The sequence below is a fragment of the Hemitrygon akajei genome, chromosome 11 (genome assembly GCF_048418815.1).
Source record: "Hemitrygon akajei chromosome 11, sHemAka1.3, whole genome shotgun sequence".
NCBI lineage: Eukaryota > Metazoa > Chordata > Chondrichthyes > Myliobatiformes > Dasyatidae > Hemitrygon > Hemitrygon akajei.
The window spans coordinates 168,826,112-168,848,087 of NC_133134.1; the positions used below are offsets into that span (position 1 = coordinate 168,826,112).

General features: G+C 47.8%; 1 protein-coding gene across 4 annotated transcripts in view; it reads right to left on the minus strand.

Annotated features, from left to right (window-relative positions):
* LOC140736277 (neurocalcin-delta-like) overlaps nucleotides 1-21,976 on the minus strand; it is an 81,545-nt gene that overhangs the window by 15,853 nt on the left and 43,716 nt on the right. The window contains exon 2 of one of the 4 annotated variants that reach the window (XM_073062228.1): nucleotides 1,558-1,685. The exons of 1 other annotated variant lie outside the window; for it this stretch is intronic. The gene's annotated coding sequence lies outside the window, so the exon portion shown is untranslated. Of the gene's footprint in view, nucleotides 1-1,363; nucleotides 1,472-1,557; nucleotides 1,986-21,976 lie in introns of those variants that run through there. 2 more of the 4 variants (XM_073062229.1, XM_073062232.1) reach the window with 2 other exon arrangements.

Here is a 21,976-nt window from a genome sequence, read left to right on the forward strand (position 1 = left end):
CTGATCTCGCAGAAACCTTCCCAGCATCTACACAGCAAGGCCTGTATTGTGCTGTGTTCAGTGGTGGGGTGAACACTCTCCACTGGCCTGGGTGAGAACAAGGTCGACCACACTCACGAAACAGGACAGTGCAGCCTGTTTGTCCGATGGACGAGCTCCCTCCGCCACCGGTGCACGCGGACTGTCTATAACGTTACACAGCTAAGCAGCCCTGACAGCATCTCCTGAATGGGAAGCAGATGCAGGGGAACACCTCCACCCACACACATCAGCCTGGCTTGGAAATATACCATCATTCCTTCTTGTTCAATGGGTCTGAGCTCCTTCCCCAAGAGGAACTGAGGGAGTCCCTTCACCTTTGTGTCACCCCTCCAACTGCTGTGTATTTCACAGATCAGTAATACTGTACATATATTGTTAGATGAAGCATTTTTTGTTTGTTTAAATATTTCATTACGATTTATACGTACACGCGAAAAGCATAGGTCATCACAATAGCACATCATACATGAACCTTATGAGATGCCAACACGTGCAGAAGAGAGGTGTCCAGAATCCCATGCTCAAAATGCTGGACAAACTCGGCACCCATAGAAATGAACAGTCAACATTTCGGGGCAAGACCCTCCTTCGGGAGTGGGGGGGGGGGGGCACCATTCCCTGCAGTCTCAGAGTCAACTCCAACGACCGCTGTGGAGGACACCCCAGAACACAGCCACATGTCAGCTCACGGTCACATCATACATCGCTTAAAGTAAAAATGAAGTTAGACTTGCATTATGGACTCCAACTCCATTGGTTTTATGTTTTAAAAATAACACTAATCTTCTCAAGGGAGATGTGGGACAGCTGATAACCAACTGGGAGATGTTCAGAGCCAGAAAATGTATCAACAAACACTTAGAAAAAGGCAAAGAAATATGAAAGATCTAATACATTGCTTCCATTACACAACATCACGGTCCTGGGTGTCAAGGCTGAATGTTCAAAACAGCTCCCTAATCACTCCCCCCCTCAAATCACTCCCCTTCCCAATCACTCTCCCCGAACACTCAACCCACTCTTTCTCATCCCAATCACCCCCTTCCCTGTCTCTCTCTCCTCAATCACTCCCGTCCTTCCTGAATCACTCTCTTCTCTCTCTAATCAATACTCTCCCCAATCACTACCTCTAGCCTCTCTTCCCTTCCCAGCTTCTCTCTCCTCAATCACCCCAGCCTCTCCTTCCCCAATCACTCTGTTCTCTCTCACCAATCACTCTTCCTTAATCACTAGTTACTAAGTTCCTTCCTACCTTCCCACCCCACCTCCCGAGCTTGTTCCCTGTCCAGTTACCCCCTCCCTCCTTGCCTAAGTCCCACACCTGAGGGTCTTTTATCTTTTCTCCAACTCCTCTGAAGTCTCCGTTGAAAGCATTCCCACTTTTTCAGACAGCACGTTGTAGAACAGAACGGTGTCAATGTCAAACGGCATCACCTCTTTCACTCCACTTCCTGACTCTCCTCTTACTGCTGAGGTCTTTAGAGAGAGCAGGCAGGTTAAATATAGAAGCATTACCTCAGGTCTAGATGTTTCGTGTCCTACTTTTCTGCACCGAGACCAAGTTTCATTGAGAGTTTGGCCGTTGATTTTAGGCGTTGAGATGGATCATGGTGGTGATTCCCAGTAAGATCTGTCCCTCCTTCCTGTACAGACATCACACAAGCAACATGGTCACTGGGAAAGACCGGCCCTGTTCGAGCAGAGTTAGCCAGAACACTGGGATTGCCTCCAGATCATCAATAAGCTCTTCACATCTAGAGCAGGCTGGGGTTAACACAATTAACTCAATAAACTCTGTGCCAAGACTCTTTTACCACATCCGTTCCTATTTGTGGGTCTCAAATTGTTATCTGAACAGGAAGTAAGGCACAGCTGCAGGGAGGGATCTAAATGAGTCGACAAACCCACAAGGTGAACAGATAGAGACTGTCACGCCACACCTTCACCCTGAAGTGAAGTGCACCCAGTGGCAGCACTCTCTAATCTCTCAGTCAGAGACCCGTGAGATCGAGTCCTGCTCCGGATGTTCGGGCTCAAATCCAGGCCAGGGCTTGGGATCACATGTTCACCCGAGGACCCCGTGTTTCCTGTGGAGTGGGCGGAAAGGATCTCACCGAACTCGCGGGGAAAGAGCACTGAATTTTCTCCGGCTCTTCAGCTATTTCTGGTCCTTATCTCCTTGCTGCTTGTGGGAACTTTTAGTCTACAAAATGGCTACATCTTTTCCTTCACATTGTTGGCTGTGAAATGTCTTAGTGAAGACATGCAGGAGTCCTAATGAACACAGACCCGGAATGCTGGAGAATGCTATTTACTCCCCTCCACTGATGCTGCCTGACTTGCACTTTGTGTGCCTCACCAGTTTTAATCCCTGCCTCTGAACGGAGAGATCCCACAACACTGAATTGCAACTTAGTTTTTTTTGGAGTCTGGAGTTCAATATTTCTGAAGCAATATAATAAAAGAAGACTAGTTGATCATTGCTAATTCCGCTTGCCTTCTTAAAACCCGTCCCCAAACAGGGTAACCCAAAGCAAAACACACACACACACACACACACACACACACACACACACACACACACACACACACACACACACACACACACACACACACACACACACACACACACACACACACACACACACACACACACACCTACACCTACACCTACACCTACACCTACACCTACACCTTGATGAAGGGTCTCAGCCTGAAACTTCAACTGCTTACTTTTTTCCACAGACACTGCCTGACCTGCCGAGCTCCTCCAGCATTTTGTGTCTGTTGCTCGGATTTCCAGCATCTGCAGATTTCTCGTTTGTGATATATGCAAAATGCCGGAGGAACTCAGCAGGTCAGACAGCATCTACGGAGAATACTAAGCAGTCAACGTTTCAGGATGTGACCCTTCATCAGCACTGAAGCGTCTTGGCTCCAAATGTCAACTGATTATTTCCCTTCATAGATGCTGCCTGACCTGCTGAGTTTCTCCCGCATTTTGTGTGTGTTACTCTGGATTGCTAGCATCTGCACAGTCTCTTGGGTTTATGAGATGTAATTAAAAATTTGAATGGATTGGATCCTAACCCAAAGCTATTAAACTAAGTTGCTAAAAGTTCCTCCCCCATTATAGCAGGGACACAATGCCCCAGGTTCTTTAGCCAGAGGGTGGTGAATCTGTGGAATTCATTAGCACAGACGGCTGTGGAGGCCAAGTCATCGGGTATGTTTAAAGTAGAGATTGATAGGTTCTTGATTAGTCAGGGCGTCAAAGGTTATGGGAAGAATGGAGTTGAGGGCAAAAATAAATCAGCTAATGTGGGATGGTGCAGCAGACTCGATGGGCCGAGTGGGCTAATTCTGCTCCTGTGCCTTATGGCCTTTCAATCAGTTCGCCAGTGAGAGCGAGGGTGACGTGGACTCAGGCCAATACATCACAGGCACTTCCCTCTCCACCATTGGCACTGTCCACAGGTAGTGCTGCTTCAGGAGGGCAGCATCCACCACCCAGACCACGTCACCTTCTCGCAGGGCACGAGGTCCCACAGCACCAGCTCCGGCAACAGCTACTTCACTTCAGCCATTTGGTTCTCGATCCACCGGTCACCGTCCGAATCACTCGCTCAGCACAGCACCACTGTGAGCACAGTGCACTCCAACGGACTTTGCCTTTCTCATCCAATTTGTGTTTAATTTGTTATTTTGTGAATGTGTCTAAGATGTTGACGTGCCTGTGATACACAGGCTGACAGGATGGTAAAGAAACTGCATGCTATGCTGCCTTTATTTAGTCAAGACATTGAGTTTGAGAGTCAGGAAGTTGTGTTGCAGCTTTATAAAACTCTGCTTAGGTCACGTCTGGAGTACTGCATACAATCCTGGTCACCGTTTTGCAGGAATGATGTCGAGGCTTTAGAGGTTGACTAGGGTGCTGCCTGGATTAGAGTGCACGTGCTATCATGAGAGAGAGGACAAACTTGGCTCGTTATCTCTGGAGTGGTGAATGCTGAGGGGAATCTGATACAAGTTTATAAGATTACGAGGGGCGTAGATAGACAGACAGCAGCCTGTTGAAATATCTAATACTAGACGACATGCTTTGAAGGTAAGAGGGGCTAATTTCGAAAGGAGATGAGTGGGGCAAGGTTTTTTTTGAATAATAAACATCTTCATGAATAAAATTTACTTTGCACTTTCATCTTTCTGCTTTAATCTCTGGAGGGCAAAATCCATATCCTTCCCTCCCTTGGAACCGGATCTCTGGAATCTGAAACTCTGGAAGAGGAAGTGGAGGCTGTCTGGGATGCGCTGCTAGGGCTGGGTGAGAGAATGGACGGATATGGACATTGTAGAGGCAGAAGAGATTTAATTACCAGTTTCGTTAGTTCAACACAACATCTTGAGCAGAAGGTTCTGTCGCTGTGCAGTACTCTTCTACGTTCTAAGTAAAAGCTAGGAAAACATGAGGAAATCTGCAGATGCTGGAAATTCTTAAGGCACAAACTAACGGAGATGGGAGTAGACTCTCACATGGTGGATTGGATAGTGGACTACTTGACAGATAGACCTCAGTATGTGCGGTTGGGAGACTGTAGGTCTGACACGGTGGTCAGCAGCACAGGAGCGCCGCAGGGGACCGTGCTCTCTCCGGTCCTGTTCACCCTGTACACATCAGACTTCCAATATAACTCGGAGTCCTGCCATGTGCAGAAGTTCGCTGACGACATGGCCATAGTGGGGTGTGTCAGGAATGGACAGGAGGAGGAGTATAGGAAACTGATACAGGACTTTGTGATATGGTGCAACTCAAACTACCTGCGTCTCAATATCACCAAGACCAAGGAGATGGTGGTGGACTTTAGGAGATCTAGGCCTCATATGGAGCCAGTGATCATTAATGGAGAATGTGTGGAGCAGGTTAAGACCTACAATTATCTGGGAGTACAGTTAGACGAGAAGCTAGACTGGACTGCCAACACAGATGCCTTGTGCAGGAAGGCACAGAGTCGACTGTACTTCCTTAGAAGGTTGGCGTCATTCAATGTCTGTAGTGAGATGCTGAAGATGTTCTATAGGTCAGTTGTGGAGAGCGCCCTCTTCTTTGTGGTGGCGTGTTGGGGAGGCAGCATTAAGAAGAGGGACGCCTCACGTCTTAATAAGCTGGTAAGGAAGGCGGGCTCTGTCGTGGGCAAAGTACTGGAGAGTATAACATCGGTAGCTGAGCGAAGGGCGCTGAGTAGGCTACGGTCAATTATGGAAAACCCTGAACATCCTCTACATAGCACCATCCAGAGACAGAAGCAGTTTCAGCGACAGGTTGATATCGATGCAATGCTCCTCAGACAGAATGAAGAGGTCAATACTCCCCAATGCCATTAGGCTTTACAATTCAACCGCCAGGAGTAAGATATGTTAAAGTGCCGGGGTTGATTGTATTTAATGTATTTAAGTAAACTACTTAAGAACTTTTTAAAAGCTATTATTAATGCTTTTTGAGAGAGTGATTTAGAGGCATATCATATTTTTACTGAGTTAAGTATTGTATGTAAGTAGTTTTGCTACAACAAGTGTATGGGACATTGGAAAAAATGTTGAATTTCCCCATGGGGATGAATAAAGTATCTATCTATCTATCAATTCAAACAACACACACAAAATGCTGGTGGAACGCAGCAGGCCAGGCAGCATCTATAGGGAGAAGCGCTGTCGATGTTTCGGGCCGAGACCCTTCGTCAGGATCTTCTCTTTGGAGCAAAGGGGGATGAGAGGTCACTGGACAGAGGTGTACAAGATGATAAGAGGTTTACAGTAGATCGGGTGCACAGTCAAAGACTTTTTTTTTCCGGGATGGAAATGGCTAACACAAGGGGAATCATTTTAAAGTGATTGGAAGAAAGTACAGAGGAGGTGTCTGAAGTGGTGGTAGAAGCAAATATATTAAGAACATTTAAGAGACTCTTAGATGGGCACATGGATGATAGAAAAATAAGGGGTATGAGAGAGGGAAGGGTTAGATTGATCTTAGAGAGGGTTAGATCATCTGTACAGTATTGTGGGCCGAAGGGCCTGTACTGTGCTGTCGTGTTCTCTGTTAGCTTTCTATTGCGCCTAAACATACAGGTACTTGCACATATGAGAGTAAACGGTGACCCACCCCTGCCACAGTCTTGTACTTCTGAGGCTGGCTAAGTATAAGCGAATATACAGAAATAAAACCGGCCTCTTCGTATCACTACATTACCAGCTGAGGTTTGGGGCAGGTGGAAACTTGTTTAAAGTTCAGCTAATTATAGAGGTTTCGAGCTGCATGCATCCGCAGTCTCTGGTCGCCTATTTTAGATAACACCTGGCCAATTGCACACAGAGCATTGTTACCCACCCTCTGTCCCTCTTCCTGCTGCCTGCTCACAGCCACTACAACTCAGCTGACTTCTAACCTCTCAACTCTGACTTTTTCTGAGTCACACTTGCCCTCTTTCTCTTTCACACACACACTCAAACAAACTAACAAAATAACAAGCAGCCTTTTTCCTCTGAGGTTGGGTGAGACCTGAACCAGAGGGTGATAGTTAATGGTGAAAGGTGAAATATTTAAGAGGAACTTCTTCACAGCGTGGTGAGAGTGTGGAATGAGCTGCCAGTGGAAGTACTGGATGTGGGTTCAATTGCAAAATTTAAGACAAGTTTGGATAGGTACATGGATGGGAGGGGTATGGGGTCTATGGTCTGGATGTGGGTCGATGGGACCAGGGAGAAGTTTGGATGTACATGGATGGGAGGGGTATGGGTCTATGGTCCGGGTGTGGGTCGATGGGACCAGGGAGAAGTTTGGATGTTCATGGATGGGAGGGGTATGGGGTCTATGGTCCGGGTGTGGGTCGATGGGACCAGGGAGAAGTTTGGATGTTCATGGATGGGAGGGGTATGGGGTCTATGGTCCGGGTGTGGGTCGATGGGACCAGGGAGAAGTTTGGATGTACATGGATTGGACGGGTATGGGGTCTATGGTCCGGGTGTGGGTTGATGGGACCAGGGAGAAGTTTGGATAGGTACATGGATGGGAGGGGTATGGGGTCTATGGTCCGGGTGTGGGTCAATGGGACCAGGGAGAAGTTTGGATGTACATGGATGGGAGGAGTATGGAGGTTATGGTCTGGGTGTGGGTTGATGGGACCAGGGAGAAGTTTGGATAGGTACATGGATGGGAGGGATATGGGGTCTATGGTCCGGGTGTGGGTCGATGGGACCGGGGAGGAGTTTGGATAGGTACATGGATGGGAGGGGTATGGGGTCTATGGTCTGGGTGTGGGTCGATGGGACCAGGGAGAAGTTTGGATAGGTACATGGATGGGAGGGGTATGGGGTCTATGGTCCGGGTGTGGGTCGATGGGACCAGGGAGAAGTTTGGATAGGTACATGGATGGGAGGGGTATGGGTCGATGGGACCAGTGAGAAGTTTGGATGTACATGGATGGGAGGGGTACGGGGTCTATGGTCTGGGTGTGGGTCGATGGGACCAGGGAGAAGTTTGGATGTACATGGATGGGAGGGGTATGGGGTCTTTGATCTGGTTGTGGGTTGATGGGAGAATAATAGTTCGATGGTCTAGATGGGCTGAAGGGCCTCTCGGTACTGTAGTGTTCTCTGACTATGGCACACAGAGGAAGTAAGGGAGGCATTGTTGTGGCTGCACTGAGACACTGGTCATTGTATCAGACGCTGTATCAGATTTCACGATTGAAAATTGCTCATTTCCCTCCACTGACACTGCCTGACCTGCTGAGTTCCTTCAGCAATTTGTGCGTGTTGCTCTGGGCTTCCAGTATCTGCAGAATCTCTAGCGTTTCAGATTCCAGAGATTCGGTTCCAAGGGAGGGAAGGATATGGATTTTGCCCTCCAGAGATTAAAGCTGAAAGATGAGCTTTACTTGTCACAGGTACATGGGAACACACAGTGAAATGTGTTGTTTGTGTCCAATCAAATCAGCACGGCTCTGCTGGGGGTCACGTGCCATGCTCTGGCACCAACGCGACATGCCCACAACTAGCCCGTACGTCTTTGGAATGTGGGAGTAAAGCGGAGCCGCTGTATTCACAGGGAGAAGATGCAGACAGCTGCGCATATTGAACGCTGATGGGCGATGGCCACTGCCGTGAAGCCATTGCACTGAATGCTAAAATGCCATCATGGCCAGCCCCTGTATGTGTGACGGGGGGAAGGATGGGAGGCCAGGGAAGTGGCTAGGTTTGGGGGGGCAGCTCGCTGCAGATAAGGAGGGGTGAGAGTGAAAATTGAAACAGCAGAGGGGCCACCCCGCTCATCGACTGGTTGTCCCGCTCACAGCAGGGAGGAGGCTACGTAGCATCCACACCAGGACCACCAGACTCAAAAACAGTTACTTTCCCCAAGCAGTAAGGCTGATCAACACCTCCACCCAGTAACCCACCCCTCCACACCTCCAACCACCACTACTTTCTCATTTCCTGTCAGAGTCACTCCTGTGCTCAGTGTCACTCCATGGACATACAGTCCATGTGTATTAGCTAATGTATGTATTTATATTTCATGAGCTTACTGTGTTTTTTGTGCTGTAGCAAATCGGAAGCATCAATGATTGGTTCTCGATTGCACTGGCGTATTGGAGTTGACATGGAACAATCTTGAATTGAATCGAAATCAAACCAGCAACCTCAACAACAGCTGCCCAAAGTACAGGCGAGGGAACAACTCAGACAGCAAGTGATGAGTCTTACACGGAAATGAGGGGCTTTGCATGCGTAGTTACATGGAGAGTGAGGGCAGTATCAGGGAGTGACGGATGTTCCATGAGGAGTGAATGGAGATAGGGGAGTAACACGGGGAGTGAAAGTGGGTACGGGAGTTACACGGGGTGTGAAGGGAGATGGGGGAGTTACACGGGGAGTGAAGGGAGATAGGGGAGTTACACAGGGAGTGAAGGGAGATAGGGGAGTAACACGGGGAGTTACACGGGGAGTGAAGGGAGATGGGGAGTAACACGGGGAGTGAAGGGAGATAGGGGAGTTACACAGGGAGCGAAGGGAGATAGGGGAGTTACACGGGAGTGAATGGAGATAGGGGAGTAACACGGGGAGTGAAAGTGGGTACAGGAGTTACACGGGGAGTGAAGGGAGATAGGGGAGTAACACAGGGAGTGAAGGGAGATAGGGGAGTAACACGGGGAGTGAAGGGAGATAGGGGAGTAACACGGGGAGTGAAGGGAGGTAGGGGAGTTACACGGGAATGAATGGAGATGGGGAGTGGTGAATACTGGAGACTGTGTTGCCTCAAACCGGTGACTCAGACTGCTGTTAAGTGTATAATCAAATTTTTGTGATGCAAGATGAGACAGAAACAGCGGCTATTGTGTCTTCATTTGTTAATATAATCAGTGTTTAATTTGCATGTTGGAGCGATGTGACGTGTACAGCCAGTGCTCTGGAGTCCGGCAGCTTCGCATCTGGGGATATCAGATCAGAGGTGGAGTGAAGGAGGAAGGGTTACGGCTGCAGGGAGGATGTGGTGATTGGCACGACCAGCGGGCAAGGGGGCTGTTTTTGCATGATTTCCACTCTCTGTCACTGTTGTACTGCTCAGAGAAAGGCCTTCAGCCTAACTGGCCCATGAAACTAAGATGCCTTCGGGTCTTGAGGATCTGATTTATAGGGAAAGTTGAATAGTCTAGGACCTTATTCCCTGGAGTATCGAAGATTGAGGGGAGATTTAATAGAGGTAGACCCAATTATGAGGGGTATAGATAGGGTAAATGCAAGCAGACTTTTTCCACTGTGGTTGGGTGAGACTAGAGCTAGAGGTGATGGGTTAAGGGTGAAGGGTGGAAAGTTTAAGGGTAACATTCTTCACTCATTGTGGTGAGTGGAAGTGGCGGATGTGGGTTTGAGTGCAACACTCAGGAGAAGTCTGATTGGACAGTTAGATAGGTGCTTCATTGGAAGTACAGAGTCACAGATGCATTACAGGTACACAGATGTACAGATAGTGGAAGAGTAGTAAGGAAGAATAAAAAGTAAGTTACCTCAAACAGTCTAACAGGAGGGGGTCATTACTTCCCCGGCTCATTATAGAGCCCCATGCCGAGGGTAAGAATGACCTCATATACCGCTCTTTGGAGCAGCGCAGTTGTCAGTCTATTACTGAAAGTGCTCCTCTGTTCAGCCAAGGTGGCATGCAGAGAGTGAGAAACATTCTTCAGAATTGCCAGGACTTTCCGGAGGATCCTTTGTTCTACCACAGTCTCCAGTGTATCCAGTTTGACTCCTGTAACAGAGCCAGCCTCTCTAATCAGTTTATTGAGCCTGTTGGCATCAGCCGTGTTGATGCCATTGCCCCAGCACTCCACACCACCTCATAGAAGATTGTACTGGTGACACCAGACTGGTAGAACATGTGAAGGAGAGGCCTGCATACTCCAAAGGACCTCAGTCTCCTCAGGAAGTAGAGGCAACTCTGGGAGGGATATGGAGGACTATGGTCCAGGTGCAGGTCCATGGGACTAATGGTTCAGCACTGACTAGATGGGATGAAGGGCCTGTTTCTGTGTTGTATTGCTCTCTGATTCTAAGTCAGCTCCAGTTAAACCCTCACCCCTGTGGACAGTGTGGAGGGCTGTCAGAGGTTACAATGGGGCATTGATAGGATGCAAAACTGGGCTGAGAAGTGGCAGATGGAGTTCAACCCAGATAAGTGTGAAGTGGTTCATTTTGGTAGGTCAAATATGATGACAGAATGTAGTATTAATGGTAAGACTCTCGGCAGTGTGGAGGATCAGAGGGATCTTGGGGTCTGAGTCCATAGAACACTCAAAGCTGCTACACAGGTTGACTGTGTGGTTAAGAAGGTATATGGTGCATTGGCCTTCATCAATCGTGGGATTGAATTTAGGAGCTGAGAGGTAATGTTGCAGCTATATAGGATCCTGGTCAGACCCCACTTGGAGTACTGTGCTCAGTTCTGGTTGCCTCACTACAGGAAGGATGTGGAAACCATGGAAAGGGTGCAGAGGAGATTTACAAGTATGCTGCCTGGATTGGGGAGCATACCTTATGAGAATAGGTTGAGTGAACTCGGACTTTTCTCCTTGGAGCGACGGAGGATGAGAGGTGACCTGACAGAGGTGTACAAGATGATGAGAGGCATTGATCATGTGGACAGTCAGAGGTTTTTTCCCAGGGCTGAAATGGCTGCCACAAGATGGCACAGTTTAAAGGTGCTTGGAAGTAGGTACAGGGGGGATGTCAGGGGTAAGTTTTTTACGCAGAGAGTGTTGAGTGCGTGAAATGGGCTGCTGGCGATGGTAGTGGAGGTGGAAACGATAGGGTCTTTTAAGAGACTCCTGGATAGGTACATGGAGCTTAGAAAAATAAAGGGCTATGGGTAGCCCTGGTAATTTCTAAAGTAAGTGCTTGTTCAGCACAGCATTGTGGGCCGAAGGGCTTGTATTGTGCTGCAGGTTTGCTATGTTATTATGTTTCTCAGCCCCTATTCTCACCTCATTTGATCTGTTTCTTTCTCTCTCTCCCCCTCCATCCATCTATCATTGAGCCAGCAAGTCTCCTAACTCCCCTCCCGCTCACCTCCCTATCTGGTACTAGCTACCTGTCATCTCACAACCCTCCTCACTCCATCAGTATCCTCAGAATACTTTCTCACCCTTCCCTTCCCCTCAGCGTGTTCTGTCTGCATTTCTCGCTGCCTCAGTAAAGACCCCACCCACCCTGGACATTCCCTCTTCTCCCCTCTCCCACTGAGCAGAAAATACCAAAACTTTAAATCATGTATCAACAAAGCTCACGGCCAGCTCCTATCTGTTGCTATACGGACCTCTGCTACGTCAGTGATGAACTCTTCTCTTCAAAATCTTGCCGTGGTCCTTGCACCTTGTTGTCCGTCTGCACTGCACTTCCTCTACGACGGGGCCACATCATTCTGCATTCTGTTAATGCTTTTCCTGTGGTACTGCCTCAGCATACTGATACAATGAAATGGATCTGTATGGGTGGCTTAAAACAATACCATTTTTCACTGTATACACACAAAATGCTGAAGGATTTTGTGGGAGAGGGGCTAAGGTGTCACGTGACTGAGGCATCTTTGAGCTCGTTGGCGAAGCAGCTTCAATCCCTCTCTTTAATGTTTCCTTCACCCTTTTCAAGGTGACTGGGGCCCGGTTGGCGTCTATGACCTAGAGCTGCACTCAAACTGTGCTTCTTTATGGTGGTGAGTTTCTGCTCCTGGAGTTCGTCAACTGGCCACTTCCAATACCTCCAGGAGTGGCCTGGAAGACACGTGCTTTCGGGATGCAGCCTTGCGTGGCCCCTGTAAACGACCCGATTGGTGTCACTGATCAGAACATTAAGACAGCTGTCAGCGGTCTCTGCACTCGCGCTCTGTCTCGAAGGCGACTGCAGACTGTAACATCGAAACAGCGAGCTCTCGGTCTCCTCTCTCGCTGTGGAAGGAGCAACACCTTTCTCCCCCTCATTAGTGAGAGACGACCTGTGGCACATTGAAATGCTGGGTTCTATCTGTAGTTTTTGATGGACCAAGATGATGGTCTCTTTGGGATTCTTTGGAATTGCTTGCTTGATGGGTGATAGGAGGGGCTTATGCTTCCTGCTGGAACAAGTGGGATGAGATGGCCTGTTTCTGTAATTGTTATATGGTTATATATGGGAGGGGGAGGATGGAGGGTTGATGTGTGAGGGGCTCTGGGGTTCTAACGTTTTCTGACATTCATTCTTCGGGGGTTTTTCTTCAGATTCGAAGATGTCCGTGAGGAGTGAGAATTTCAGGTAGTGTGTACCGTGTACATTCTCTGATATTAAATGGAACCACTGAACTCAGCAAGTCAGGCAGCATCTGTCGAGGGGAATAAACAGTTGCTGTGAGACCCTGCATCAGGATTGTCTGATGATCTGACATAAGGTCTGGGCCCCAAAACGTCGGCTGTTTATTCCTGACCCGCTGAGTTCCTCCAGCATTCTGTGTGTGTTTCTCCAGATTTCAAGCATTTCCACAATCTGTCCTAATTAAGGTTTTCACTGTACCTTGAAATGTGACAATAATAAACCTGTTTATTTATTTCTTTTATAGATTCAGCGCAATAACAGGCCCTCTGGCCCAACGAACCCACACCGTACGGTTACACCCATGAGACCAATTAATCTGCGAACCTGCGTGCGGGAGGAGACTAGAGCAGCGTGCGGTTATGGGGAGAACATCCCAACACCTGACAGTCAGTGATGGGAATCATACCTGGATCACGGGCACTGCTACACTACCACGCTGCCCCGACCTATTCCACGTTCTCGGCTGATAATGCATTACTGTGCCGAGAGTGTGCTGCATTATCATCAGGGCTGCTGCACAGCTGATCAGGAAGGACTGGGACGTTATTGGTGGGGCATCTCAGTTCTGTACGAAAAGTCAAGTTTCCGACTGCTGTGCTAACAACAAGCTATTAATAACTTAATCTGAATAACACTGTGGCCAGAGGGAACTGGTCTAACAAATACTCGTAAAATAATCCAAATTAATATAGAATCATCTTGTATTCACATTACACCTGTCTAGAAATATTTTGCAGCCATTAACATACTGGATCTGTAGTCAAAGACAGCTTCGACCCTGATGTTAGAAGACTTCTGAAGTCCCAGTGTGATAAAATGGACTTCACAATACTGTCTACCTCGTTACGACCTTGCACGTTATTGTCCACCTGCACTGCACTTTCTCTGTCGCTGTAACACTCGATTCTTCATTCTGTCATTGTTTTGCCCTTGTACTAACCTCAATGCACTGTTGTGATGAAATGACCTGTATGAGCCGTCTACAGGACTAATTGTTCCTGGTACATGATATATGTGACTACAATAAGCCAATTTACTACTTTACCGATCTAACCTGTGTACAGTAAGTTCCCGCAGAAGTAACATCAAAGTTTGTTATTTGCACTTTCTGGTCGTGCCGTCAGGCAGGAGGTACAGGAGCTTTAGGTCCCACACCAGCAGGCTCACAAACAGTCGTTACTCTACAATCATCCGGCTCCTGAACCAGCGTGGATAACTTCACTCACCTCAGCACTGAACTGATTCCACAACCTACAGACTCAGTTGTCAATGATTCTACAACGTATGTTTTCAGAGTTATTTATTTTTTATTCGCACAATTTGTTTTCTTTTGCACGATGGTTGTTTGTCAGTTCTTGGTTCTATAGTTTTCATAGCTCTATGGGGCTTGTCAGCCCTGGTTGGCAGCTCATCTAGGAGAAGGAAAACTCTGATCTCAAACCTCCGCTGCCTTGTCCCTCCCACTCACGGGGAAGCCTTCAGAAGTAAATCTGCAGCTGGCGTCCCTAAAGCAGTCCTACACTGACCGGCTACTCCTGCGACACAGCTGATGCTAAACCGTATCGGTCTGCCATTCCTTTGGGTTCATCAGCTGCGTGCATGGGGAGACAGCTGCGTGCATGGGGAGACTGCTGCGTGCATGGGGAGACAGCTGCGTGCATGGGGAGACTGCTGCGTGCATGGGGAGACTGCTGTGTGCATGGGGAGACAGCTGCGTGCATGGGGAGACTGCTGCGTGCATGGGGAGACTGCTGCGTGCATGGGGAGACAGCTGCGTGCATGGGGAGACTGCTGCGTGCATGGGGAGACTGCTGCGTGGGCAACAGCTAGCGCTCCATATCGTACTTCCCCGGCTTCCATAGACAGCTAGATTCCAACATCCATGGCTGACCCTGACCATTGCCAGTTTAGTTGTTACCGTGCTGCAGGAAAGGGAAGAGGCAGTTTCAACACAGGCAGCTCCGACAGACAGCAGAGGCGATCAGCAAGGAGACTGGAACAATTCCTGTTCTTCAAGGGAAGTGATAGCTGTGGCCAGAACTCTTGTCACTCCAATGGGGAAATTGGAGATGACACTGGTGTCCGTTGGTGTGTAAACACCCTCACTGGGCACCCTGCTCCTGGCTGCTACCTTGCCCCTCCGCAGCTCTCTCAGGGTAAGTAGCAAGGGGTAATCAGCAGACCAGGCCCACGGGAGTATGACATGTCCTCTTCTCAGCAACTGCCATCAGGGAGGAGGTATAGAGTCTGAAAGCACACACTAAATTGTACAGGAACAGCTTCTTTCCTCTGCCATCTGGCTTCTGAATGAACCCAAGGTAGTACTGTGCAAACACGAGGAAATCTGCAGATGCTGGAAATTCAAACAACACACACAAAATGCTGGTGGAACACAGCAGGTCAGGCAGCATCTATAGGGAGAAGCGCTGTCGATGTTTCGGGCCGAGACCCAAGAGGGTTCCACCAGCATTTTGTGGGTGTAGTACTGTGCAAATGTTTTTGGCACATATTACAGCTAGGGTGCCTAAGACACTTGCACAGTACTGTCATAACTTTATGTATTGCACTGTAATGCTGTTGCTGCCGCAAAAAATATTATGGCATATGTGAGTGATGATAAACCTGATTCTGAAATGGGTCTCCATTGTGGACTGAGAGTGGGAGGAGGGCAGGGAGAGGGGAGTTACGGTTGGGAAACACTGGCCCCTGGCTCTCCTACACTGCCACCTGTCCCACACCCTTCTTGAGGGGCTCCACTCTCGCCATTCCCAACATCCTTTGCTCCTGCCAGATTTACAAACTTGCTCTAGGTTCCAATACAATACTAGCTATATATACGTGCCTAAGACGTTTGCACAGCACTGTAAGTACACTTTTTGTTATTTTGCTCTCTTCTTGCACTAAATATTTAATTGTGTGTGCATATATAATCTGATCATAATTTATAGTTTAAAAAATTATACATTGCACTGTACTGCAGCCGCAAAACAACAAATTTCACAGCAGAGGCCGGTGATCTTAAACCTGATTCAGCTTTTGATCCTGTCACATGAGAGAGAGTCAATGCTACACCACAGCACAATGAGATAGCTCAACTCAGAGAGGCGCACTGTAACAATATACACTCCGATGAGCTGTAACCCACAGATACACATCCTGATAACCTCAAGAGACTCTGCAGATGCTGGAAATCTCCAGCAACACACATGAAATGCTGGAGGAACTCAGCAGGTTAGGCAGCATCTATGGCAGGGGTTCCCAGCCCGGGGTCTACGGACCCCTTACTCAATGGTATTGGTCCGTGGCATAAAAAAGGTTGCGAACCCTTGATTTATGGAGAGGAAGAAGCAGTTGACATTTTGGCCCAAAGTATCGATTGTTTATTCACTTCCACAGATGCTGCCTGACCACTTGCGTTCCTCCAGCATTCTGCGTGTTGCTCTGATGAGCTGAGAACAAAGGAACTTCCGGTGTTGGTCCAAGGGACAGCCGTGGTGTTTCAGGGTTAAACCGGGCCTCGTCTCCTCTCTGAGGTCTGCTTGCTGCTTCGTGACGTTTACTCAGCTCTGCGCTGAACTGAGGCTGTGGCCTGTTTCGGCTGCAGTGGGAAGGAGGTGGGAGAAGGGAATTACGGCTGGGAAAGGGGGAAGGGAGAGGGGAGGGAGTCTGAAGCACCAGTCTTGCCTGCCTTCATGACTGTGGTCTCACCATCTTTATATGGCTCTGTGCCAAACTGAAGCTGTGGTTTGCTCAACTACAGTGATAGCTGGTTTCATGTCTTTCATAAAACTTTAGTTCTGAAGCTCTTTGCTTACTTGTTTTGTTTGCACGATTTGTTTCTTTTCCTTGACACATTGGGTGTTTGATGGTCTTTTCAAATGTTTTGTTTTGTTTTGTGGCTGCCTGTAAGGAGACAAATCTCAAGGCTGTGTAACGTATGCATACTTCGATAATAAATGTACTCTGAACCTGTAGCACAGACGCACACTCGGATACCAAGGGACAGCCTCCAGCATTCAATACCAGACTTTGTCTATTTGTACAATGGGTCACAGATTTGTATTTTACACCGAGAATGCCGTGGAGGCAGCTCATCCTGTGCTGTTGGATGTTCTAGTCCCCTCTCTGAGGTGGGTCTAGTGGATCTGAAAGTGGCAGAATTATCCCTGATGCACCGGACGATATTTATCCTAACGCAGATTGTCCGATCCACTACCATTGTGGGAACCGGTCGAGAACAAAGCTAGCTGCAATTCCAAAATGATCAACCAGGGATAAACTTCACTGGTTACAAGGGCTCAGGGACACAGGTCGTGAGAGGTGCTCTATAACTGGAAGTCTATTTTCATTTAAGAAAAAGGGAACAGATAGAACAGAGAAGTGTAGACCAACCACCTTAATGTCCCTCTGTAACACTCCCTCTAATTATTTTTTACAGTTGCATTGATCAGAGCAGGACAGTTTTACAAGGCTTGAGAACCGTGCGGCACTTTAAAATGTGTCCTTTCTGCTATGAATACTTAGAATGAAAATTGAAAAATCACATACTTTTGATTTTCTTTATTAATTAAAGCGTATAATGAAATGCAGTCCAAAGCAGAAAATCTTTCATGTTCCGAAAACTTTTAAACTTAGTGTTCAGTGGGCAGCTGTTTACTAACGATGAACTTCCATCCTGTGTTTATCGCTACACCTTGTAACTGTTCTAACTTAAAACACTGAAAATGCAAATACATTGAAGCACTAAAACGTTTCAAAGTAAAGTTTGTGATGCGTTTATTATTTAGAAAATCTATGGATTATATTAATTAACATGTTATTACAGGGTTGCCCAGGCCTGCGCCCTGGAAACTCCAGGCACAGATCCATGGTCTCTCGAGACCGACGGATGCCACCACCATTACAGGGTATTTCACTACTATATTAACACAATGCTGGCAGCATTTCAGTACGTCGTGGCCGCACACCCACACAGCTTAGAGGGAACCCAGTGGTCCCCAGTATCTGTATCACTGAGGATGTGGTAGAAGGGAAAATAATGTGAGCACACAGAGTCACGGTGGATTTAGGGAAGAGAAACAAGGTAGTAGACAACATTACAGAACAGTAGAGGCCCTTTGGCCTTGGAGCCGTGCCAACCTTCTAACCAACTCTAAAATCAGTCTAACCCTTCCCTCCCACATAGCCCTCCATGTGTCTCTTAAATCTTCCTAATGTATTTGCCTCGACCACCCCTGGTAGTGCATTCCATGCAGCTATGTCTCTCTGTGTTAAAAAATTATCTCTGACAATCCCTCTGTACTTTCCTGCAATTCACTTCAAATTATGTCTCCTCATATTAGCCATTCCCAGCCTGGGAAAAAGTCTCTGGCTGTCCACTTGATCTCTGCCTCGTCATCTTGTACACCTCCATCAAGTCGCCTCTCATCTTCCTTCATTCCGAAGAGAAAATCCCCAGGTTGATCAGGCTTTTGTTTTGAAATATAGCCTTGCCGACTTTTACTTTAATTCTGATGGCTCTGCTGCCTTTCAATGTGAAATCCAGTTGGATCACGCGTGGGCAGCCATTTTGCGTGGCATAGATTTTGAGTCAGAACGTAGCACATTTACACAATCCTGGCATTAATAAGCTGGTAAGGAAGGCGGGCTCTGTCGTGGGCAAAGTACTGGAGAGTTTAACATCGGTAGCTGAGCGAAGGGCGCTGAGTAGGCTACTGTCAATTATGGATAACTCTGAACATCCTCTACATAGCACCATCCAGAGACAGAGAAGCAGTTTCAGCGACAGGTTACTATCGATGCAATGCTCCTCAGACAGGATGAAGAGGTCAATACTCCCCAATGCCATTAGGCTTTACAATTCTACCGCCAGGACTTAAGAACTTTTTAAAAGCTATTATTAATGCTTTTTGAGATAGTGATTTAGATGCATATCATATTTTTTACTGAGTTAAGTATTGTATGTAATTAGTTTTGCTACAACAAGTGTATGGGACATTGGAAAAAAAGTTGAATTTCCCCATGGGGATGAATAAAGTATCTATCTATCTATCTATCTATCTATTAAGGATGTAAATGTAGTGGTACCTTTGCGTAAGGGAGGAGTGAAAGCCAGAAGTAAAAACTCTATTCAATGATTGTGGCAACAAAGTTGGGTTAAGGAAAAGAAAGAACAGCATTTATATAAAATACAGAGGTTGGTGAGATGGGTATAAAAGGAGGGAAGAGGTTATGATTTATGGATTGGGCATACTAGGCTGAATAATTGCTGGTTCAGAATGAAATGTGTATGATGTGGACATTGTGTGGGGAGTGCATTTGATACGAAACGATGCAGCCCGAGGTGTGAAGGGAACTTCTAATTGCTAAATTGTGATCTTTGGGACAGACACAGCTTAACATGGAAAGTAAGGATATCACTGCTAGGGTAATGCACACTTAACTTTCTGAAAAGCATTAGACTTCTTGATATTGTATGAGTTTTCTTGTGTGTATGGGGGGTGGAATTTAGCGGTTGTACTTTCTGGGGGGTGGAATTAAGTGGATGTACTTTCTGGGGATGGAATTTAGTGGGTGTACATTCTGGGTGGGTGGAGTTTAGTGGGTGTACATTCTGGGGGGTGGAGTTTAGTGGCTGTACTTTCTGTCTCTGCTGCACACTCCAACTCAGTAGATGATGGAAAAGCAACCTATGTTGGTCTGACAAATGCCATTAAACTTCACAGGAAGGATTTACACAATCCTGTCTCAATTTTCCCTTGTCTGCACCATTGTAAACCATTGCTTGTAAGTGTTGGCTTAGTTTGAAAAGGAGAATGCTACCTGAGCAGTATTTTGTGTTAATATTACGTGAAAGTTTATTCCTGATTATCAATACCTTTCAATGGGTACATTTTATGTCAGAGAAATGTATACAATATACATCCTGAAATTCTTTTTCTTCGCAAACATTTACAGAAACAGAGGAATGGTACAAAGAATGAAATGTTAGAACCCCAAATCCCCCCACCCACACATAGGCGTCAGCAAAAAGCATCGGCTCCCCCCCACCCAGCAAAGCAACGACCCCCCCCCCAGCAAAAAGCATCGGCTCCCCCCCACCCAGCAAAGCAACGACCCCCCCCAGCAAAAAGCATCGGCTCCCCCCCACCCAGCAAAGCAACGACCCCCCCCCAGCAAAAAGCAACGACCCCCCCCAGCAAAGCAACGACCCCCCCCACCCAGCAAAAAGCAACGACCCCCCCCCAGCAAAAAGCAACGACCCCCCCCCAGCAAAGCAACGACCCCCCCCACCCAGCAAAAAGCAACGACCCCCCCTCACTGAGCTCTCAAGTGTGCATCAGTAAAGACACAGACTTCCTACTCGTTCACCCGGTCATCTGACATATCACAGGCTCTCTCTCTTCCCCTAATTAGGGAAAAACATTCAAAAATTTCTGCAGATGCACCATTGTAACTGGCTGCATCACCGTCTGGTATTGGTGGGGGGAGGTGGCTAATGTACAGGATCGAAACAAGCCGCAGAGAGTTGTAAATTCGGCCAGTTCCAGCACGGGCACTAGCCTCTGCAGTATCTGGTGCCTCAAAAAAAGGTGGCGTCCATCATTAAGGACCCCATCACACAGGTCGTGCCCTGTTCTCAGAGAGGAGGTACAGGAGCCGAAGGCACACACACAGCGATTCAGGAACAGCTTCTTCCCTCTGCCATCTAAATTCTAAATGGACACGGAAGCTATGTCCACTACCTCACTACTTTTTTGTTTCGATGTTTGCACTACTTATTTTATTTAACTATTTTATATGTATACACACACATATATACACACACATTTACTGTAATTCACAGTTTTTCTCTACTATTATGTACCGCATGGTACAGCTGCTGCAAAGTTAACAAATTTCACGACACATGTTGGTGATATTAAACCTGATTGATTCTAACTGTGTCTTCCTACCTCACACACGAGAGCAGTACCGTACCGTACAGTAACAAAGCGATAACACAGCTGGCCAAACAGTCGACGGATGCGAATATTACGAACAACAGAAAATCTGCAGACGTTGGAAATCCAAAACCCACACACACACACAATACTGGAGGAACTCAGCAGGCCAGGCCAGGATGGAAAAAAGTAAACAGTTGACGTTTTGGACCGAGCCCCTTTGGCAGGACTAGATGGGGGAAAAAAAGCTGAGAAGTAGATTAAAAACTGGGGGGGGGGGGGGAGAGAGGGGTGAGGAGAGACAGTAACTTGGAGGGGGAGGGATGAAGCAAAGAGCTGGGAAGTTGATTGGTGAAAGAGACAGAAGGCCGTGGAAGAAAGGAAAAAGGGGGGGGAAGCACCAGAGGGCAATGGGTGGGCAAGGAGATAAGGTGAGAGAGGGAAAAGGGGGGGGGGGAAGCACCAGAGGGCGATGGGTGGGCAAGGAGATAAGGTGAGAGAGGGAAAAGGGGGGGGGGGAAGCACCAGAGGGCGATGGGTGGGCAAGGAGATAAGGTGAGAGAGGGAAAAGGGGGAAAAGGGGGGGGAAGCACCAGAGGGCGATGGGTGGGCAAGGAGATAAGGTGAGAGAGGGAAAAGGGGGAAAAGGGGGGGGAAGCACCAGAGGGCGATGGGTGGGCAAGGAGATAAGGTGAGAGAGGGAAAAGGGGATGGGGAATAGTGAAGGCGGGTATGGGAGGCATTACGGAAGTTCGAGAAAAATCGATGTTCACACCATCAGGTTGGAGGCCACCCAGACGGAATACAAGGTGTTACTCCTCCCACCCGAGTGTGGCCTCATCGTAACGGTAGAGGAGGCCATGGGTGGACATATCGAATGGGAATGGGAAGTGGAATTAAAATCAGTGGCCGCTGGGAGATCCCGCTTGTTCTGGTGGATGGAGCGTAGGTGCTCGGCGAAATGGTCTCCCGGTTTACGTCAGGGCTCACTGATATACAGGAGGCCGCACTGGCAGCATCAGACACGGTAAGTGACCCCAAGGTGAAGTGCCACCTCACTTGGAAGGACTGTCTGGGGCTGTAGTGAGGGAGGAGGTGTA